This window comes from Camelus bactrianus, chromosome 2 (genome assembly GCF_048773025.1).
Source record: "Camelus bactrianus isolate YW-2024 breed Bactrian camel chromosome 2, ASM4877302v1, whole genome shotgun sequence".
In the NCBI taxonomy this organism is placed as follows: Eukaryota; Metazoa; Chordata; class Mammalia; order Artiodactyla; family Camelidae; genus Camelus; species Camelus bactrianus.
Genome location: NC_133540.1, coordinates 84,005,388 through 84,012,673, shown reverse-complemented (window position 1 = coordinate 84,012,673; position 7,286 = coordinate 84,005,388).

The window sequence follows — 7,286 nt, the reverse complement described above, 5'->3', positions numbered from 1 at the left end:
TACCAGGATTATGGACTTCTAGTCAAAGCTGGCAGAACATAGTTCCCTTTTGGAAATCTTCTCTAGGGATTTATTTTTAAATAAACTTTTAATTTTAAAATAATCTTAGATTTACAAAAAAGTTATAATAAGAGAATTTACAGAGATAATAGTTTTCCCTAATAGTAACATCTTACATGACCATGGTGTATTTATCAAAACTAAGAAATTAACATTGGTACAATACTATTCAGTAAACAAGAGACATTATTCATAATCCACCAATCTTTCCACTAATGTTATTTTGTTATTCCAGGATCCAATTCAGGACGCAACATTGAGTTTTATTGTCAGGTCTCCTTAGCCTGCTCCAGTCTGCAACAGTTTATCAGTTTTCCCTTAGTTTTCCTGACTGACAATTTTAAAATGAGTTGGTCAGGTGTTTTGTAAAATATATTTCCATTTGGATTTGTCTGATGTTTTCTCATGATTACTTTGGAATTACGGGTTTGGAGGAAGAGTAACTCATAGGTGAAACCTCCTCCTCATTACATAAAATCGGCAGTACCTGGTATCATCCTGACATAGCACCGCTGATGTTATGTCAACCTTCAACACTTGCTGAAGGCAGTGTCTGCCAGGTATAGCAAAGTTATTATTATTTTTCTTTTCTTACTTAAAAGAATCAGTAAGTCCAGCCCACAGTCAAGGGGTGAGGAATTAAGCTCCACCTCCTGGATAGAGGAGTATCTACATGTATAATTTGAATTATTTTGTAAGGAAGAGTTTTTTTCCTTCTCTCCCATTTATTTATCTATTTCATCATTTATGTATTTCAATTTGGACTCATGTTTATTTATTTTACACTTTGGGTTATTATCCAGCACTACATAATTTATTTTGTTCTTCAGACTGTTCCAACTTTGTCTTTGGGAGCTCTTTCAGGTCAGCTACTGTGTCCTTTTGCCAGACCCCCATAATTACATTCTTTTAGCCCTTCCTTGCTTTTTGGCACAATCAGATGCTACAGGGTCATGACGCATTATTCATGAACCAGACCTCGAATCAGCCATTTTCCCAGTGAACCCTCTCATGTTTTATTGGAGAATAGTTTTGTTTTTTAGTTTTTGGTTTCTTGGTTTTAGTAACTAAGATATGGACACTGGATGTGGATTTTTTGTAGTGTGTTTATAAGCTAAGATGAAAACACAAAAATGAGGAAAATAAAAGAGATGAAAACCAAAAAAGAATGGAAGCTGGAAAGCAGGGGGCCAACTGGAAAGTGTCTTAACAGATGGAGAAAAATGAAAGGTAAACCGGCAGTGACAGGAAAACAGAAGCAAGCCAGTGTGTACCTCAGAACCCCAGAAAACTTGGAAGGGTGGCCCAAGTTCTCTCTGAAGATGGGAGTGTAGGTGAGTGAAAAAGAGGGCAATGGACACAGGGCCATATGATTAGCTGTTTGATCCCTAGTGCCCCTCCCACGCCATGTTATCCAGGAAGTTTTCCCTCCCACAGCAGCTTAAGACCGGGGGACTGTTCTCCAGAGAAGTTCAGCCAAAAGAACTCTGGACTTGGGAACTGTAGCTTCAGTTGAGGAAGCGTCATACTAAAAACAACAGAATGAAATGTAAGGTTCCGCATGGCAATTTGAGACCTCCTAGCCCTCTGTCCTTATTTGTCGCTGAGGACACTGTCAGCCAAATTAGAAAATTTCTTCTTGGATAAACTGGCCAGAACACAAGAAAAGACCCACAGGCAGTGACAGTTTGGCGGGGGGTGGGGGGTGGGGTTCCAATATAAGCGGTCTAGTTAGCTGAACTTACAGTCAATCCCATAAGTCAACACCATCAGAACTTGCAGTAACCACTTTTTTCTCATTTTTTGTTGTGAAAAAAAATACATAATGAATATGTACGAGATACACATACACATATGTTTTTGTGTGCATATGTATGTGTGTATATATGGAGAATATATATAAAGAATATATGTACATATGTAACAAATATGTATTTATTTTTTAAAAATAATTATAAATTATATAGCTACACCAAGATTAAGAAATGGCCACTACTATAGGAGGAAACCACTGATTAATATTCCTTTTCCTTATTCTTACAGATAATTATATTCTGATTTTTAGGCTTTTCTCACCACTATATATACTATATAAACATATCCCTGAAAATATAGTTTATTTTGCCTTTTCAAAAATGTATATACACAGAGTTATACCAATCTATTATTTGTAACTTGATTCCTTATTTCAACATACTATTTGAGAGACTGATTCTTATTGATTATGATGGTTAATTTTATATATCAACTTGACTGAGCCATGGGGTGCTAAGACATTGGGTTAAACATTATTCTGGGTGTTCCTGGATGAGACTGACATTTGAACTGGTAGACTGAGTAGAGCAGGCTGCCTCTTTAGTGTGGGTGGGCCTCACCCAATCAGCTGAGGCCTGAATTGAACAAAAAGCTGATCCTCTAAGGAGTAAGGGGAATGCCTCCCTCCTGATACCCTTGAGCTGGTATATTACTGTTGCTCCTGCTGCTTTCCTGACTTCGGACTCGAACTGAAACACTGGCTCTTCCTAAGTCTTGGGCCTGCCTACATTCAGTCTGGAAATATCCCATAAGCTCTCCTGGTCCTCAGGCCTTCAAACTTGGGTTGGAACTACACCATTGACTCTACAGGGTCTCCAGCTTGCCAACCAATGCACCCCACCAGTCTCAGGACTTGTCAGCCTCCAGTATCCATAATCACAAGAGCCAATTTCTCATAATCACTCTCTCTCTCTCCCCCCTCTCTCTCCTCCCCTTTCTCTCCCTCTTTCTCTCTCTTCACGTACTACTGGCCCCATTTCTCTAGGACACACGGACACAACACACATTAATGCATATAATTGTAGTTTGTTCATTTACTTTTCTGTGTAGAATATATTTATCTAGGAGCTCCAGTGGCACAATTGGTCAGTATGCGATACTCATGTAGAATATATCTATTTTAATAATGATAGGATAATTGCAACAAATATTTCCTTTCACAAAGAAAGGAAATAGTAAGAGGCATGAAGCAATTCTGAAATCACATTGGGTGAATGTATTAAGAACTGCCCTTCCTCTGAGGCTGAGGAATACTCCTTGATTAGACCCCTCTTCTGTTCCCAGAGAATAAACTCCCAGTCTGTATCCTCTGGGCTCTTTACTCTACCCTTTGGAAGGCTTTTCTTTCCACAATATCCTTCTTTGCCACAATCAAAGAGGACATTGGAGTATATGTCCTCCTTGGCACTAAAGCAGCTTTCTCTGCCTACTTCCTCTACATGGAATATTGGCGACCCAACGGGTCATTTTTGGTCAAAAACAACCACCATCGTATTTAGTCTCAACTAGTATAAAACTCTCAGAATGAGGCTTTTTAAATGTATTTGATTCCAGCCAGCTTCTTGTGCCTATTGCCTCACTCTCTTTCATCACTGGATTGTGGGTGTGTGGAGTCCCTGATGAAGAGAGAGCACCCTCAGACCTGATACAGCAAAGACAACCACAAAATTATTTACTGTCATCTTGACGCTATTCCTGGACTTTCAGCACTTCCTCTTCTAAGAAGGAGCTGAGTATATTTTGTGTGCAGAAGGAAGGGAAGCAAATATTTGTGAATGAGTTTGGAGAGGTGCCAGATTGTGTTTTGTAGTGCTCCATTTGCTGCTTTCCCTGAGGGAGGATTATAGGTCTCTCACTGTTGACCTAAACGTGGTCATGTGACTCGCTTGGGGCAATGAAACAGGAACAGAAGCTTTAATAGCCATCATTGGTTCTCTTGTGCTCTATTTTCTCTCTGCTATGAATTCTGCTATATCCAGATGGAAGTATAGATGGAAACTAATGGACAACTTAGAAGAAATGGACAAGTTCCTGGAAACATATTCCACCAAGGCTGAATCAAGAAGAAATAGACCACTTGAATAGACCAATCACTAGGAATGAAATAGAATCAGCAATAAAAAAACCTTCCTACAAACCAAAGTCCAGGACCAGATGGCTTCACTGGGGAATTCTATTACCAAACATACAAAGAAGAACTCATACTGATCTTTCTCAAACTATTCCAAAAGATTGAAGCAGCAGGAACACTCCTATGAACCCACCATCACACTGATACCAAAGACACTATCAAAAAGGAAAATTACAGGCCAATAACATCGATGAATATAGATGCAAAAATGTTCAACAAAATGTTAGCAAACAGAATCCAACAGCACATAAAAAATATCATACACCATGATCAAGTTGGATTCATCCCAGGGACACAACGATGGTTCAACATACCCAAATTAATAAATGTGATACATGACATCAACAAAAGAAAGGACAAAAATCACATGATTGTCTCAACAGATGCAGAAAAAGCATTTGATAAAATTTAACACTCATTTATCATAAAAACTCTAGCCAAAAGTGGGTTTAGAGGGAACATATCTCAACATAATAAAAGATATTTATGACAAACCCACAGCCAACATAATAATAGTGGAAAACTGAAAACCTTTCCACTAAAATGTGGAACTAGACAAGGATGCCCTCTCTCACCACTTTTATTTAACATTAGTCTTGGAAGTCCTAGCCACAGCAATCAGACAAGAAAAAAAAAATAAAAGGGATCCAACTTGGAAGAGAAGAGGTAAAATTGTCACTGTATGTAGATGACATGATATATATATATATAGAAAACCGTAAAAGCTTCACACAAAAACTACTAGGGTTGACAAAAGATTTCTGCAAGGTAGCAGGATACAAGATTAACATACAGACATCAGTTGCATTTCTTTATACTAACAATGAAATAGCAGGAAAAGAAAGTAAAGAAACAATCCCTTTTAAAATCACTTCCAAATCAATAAAATACTTAGGAATAAATCTGAAAAAAGAGGTGAAAGACATACATGGATAACTATGAAATATTGACTAAGGAAATTAAAGATGACTTAAAGAAATGGAAAGATACCTCATGTTTTTGGATTGGAAAAATTAGTATTGTTAAAATGGCCATACTGCCCAAGGCAATCTACAGATTTAATGAGATCCCTATCAAATTACCCATGACATTTTCCACAGAACTAGAACAAATAATCCTAAAATTTACATGGAATCACAGATGACCCAGAATTGTCAAAGCAATATGGAAGACAAAGAACGAAGCTGGAGGACTAACCCTCCCAGGCTTCAGACAATACTACAGAGCTACAGTAATCAAAACAGCATAGTATTGGTATAAAAACAAACATATGGGTCAATAGAACAGAATAGAGGGCCCAGAAATAAACCCACAGACCTATGGTCAATTAATCTTTGGCAAAGGAGGCAAGAACATACAATGGAGAAAAGACAGTCTCCTCAGCAAGTCATGTTGAGAAAGCTAGATAACAGCATGTAAATCAATAAAGTTAGAATTCTCCTCCATACCACACAAAAAATAAACTCAAAATGGCTTAAAGACTTAATGTAAGAAAAGACACAATGAACCTCCTAGAAGAAAACATAGGCAAAACATTCTCTGACATAAATCTTAGCAATGTTCTCCTAGGGCAGTCTACCCGGGCAATTGAAATAAAAGCAAAAATAAACACATGGTACCTAATCAAACATAAGCTTTTGCACAGCAAAGGAAACAATAAGCAAAACAAAACAACAACCTATGGTATGGGAGAAAATATTTGCAAATGATACAACTGACAAAGGCTTAATTTCCAGAATATATAAATATCTCATACAACTTAACAACAAAAAAACCAAATAACCCAATCCAAAGATGGGCAGAAGACCTAAATAAGCAATTCTCCAATGAAGACACACAAATGGCCAATAGGCACATGAAAAAAATGCTTAACATTAGTAATTATTAGAGAAGTGAAAATCAAAACTACAATGAGGTATCACTTCACACCAGTCAGAATGGCCATCATTCAAAAGTCCACAAACAATAAATGCTGAAGAGGGTGTGGAGAAAAGGAAACCTTCCTTCACTGCTGGTGGAAATGCAGTTTGGTGCAGCCATTGTGGAAAACAGTATGGAGATTCCTCAAAAAACTTAAAATAGACTTACTATATGATCCAGCAATCCCACTCCTGGGCATATATCTGGAGGGAACTCTAATTTGAAAAGAAACATGCACCCCACTGTGCATAGCAGCAGTATATACAATAGCCAAGACATGGAAACAACCTTAATGTCCATCAAGAGATGACTGAATAATGAAGTGGTGGCATATTTATATGATGGAATACTACTCAGCCATAAAAAGAATAAAATAATGCCATTTGCAGCATCATAGATAGAACTAGAGATCATTGTTGTAAGTGAAGTAAGCCAGAAAGAGAAAGAAAAATACCATAAGGTATCACTCATATGTGGAATCTAAAAAAAAAGAAAAGAAAAAAAGAGAACACTAAAAGCCCATCAACAAAACAGAAACAGACTCACAGACATAGTAAACAATCTATGGTTACCAGGGAATAGGGAGTGAGAAGGGATAAATTTGGGAGTTTGAGATTTATAAATGTTAGCCACTTTATATAAAAATAGATTAAATTTTTTTCTGTATAGTATGGGGAAATATATTCAATATCTTGTAATAACCTTTATTGAAAAAGCATATGAAAACGAATATATGTATGTATATACATGACTGGGACATTGTGCTGTACACCAGAAATTGACACATTGTAACTGACTGTACTTCAATTAAAAAAAATAATAATTGTCCAGAGGAGGTTTTCAGGGACTATACTTTAACAAATAGTTAGGGAAGTTTTATAATTAGTCTATTAATTGTTTCTACAGGGATAGTCATCCTGAAATTGCTCTTACATGTTAGAAATCAGTTAATTCTCAAATAGTTTAGAAGTTCTCCATGAAAATCTTCAGAAAAACATTAATTTGCTTGGAATCTACTTTTTAGCAATCATGCAAAAATGCAGTTTATTGCCAGCTTTATTCAAATAATTATAAATTTTGAATTGCTGAAATAGAAATCAAAGGGGTATTATTTTTGACAGGTGCTGTACTAAATATCTTACATATCTTACACTTCTTTTCTTATTCCTCATTCCACCCAACATAAGGATAGGTACTACACTGTTACTACCTCTATGTAGAAATGGGAAACTGAGACTCAGAAGATTTTGCAAGATAGGAGTTCAAAGCTGACTCCAAAGCTCTGACACTTAACCATTGTACTTTACTCTTTTTTCCATATAAGTTACCCACATACTCAGCTGTTCAAAGTCTGAAATAT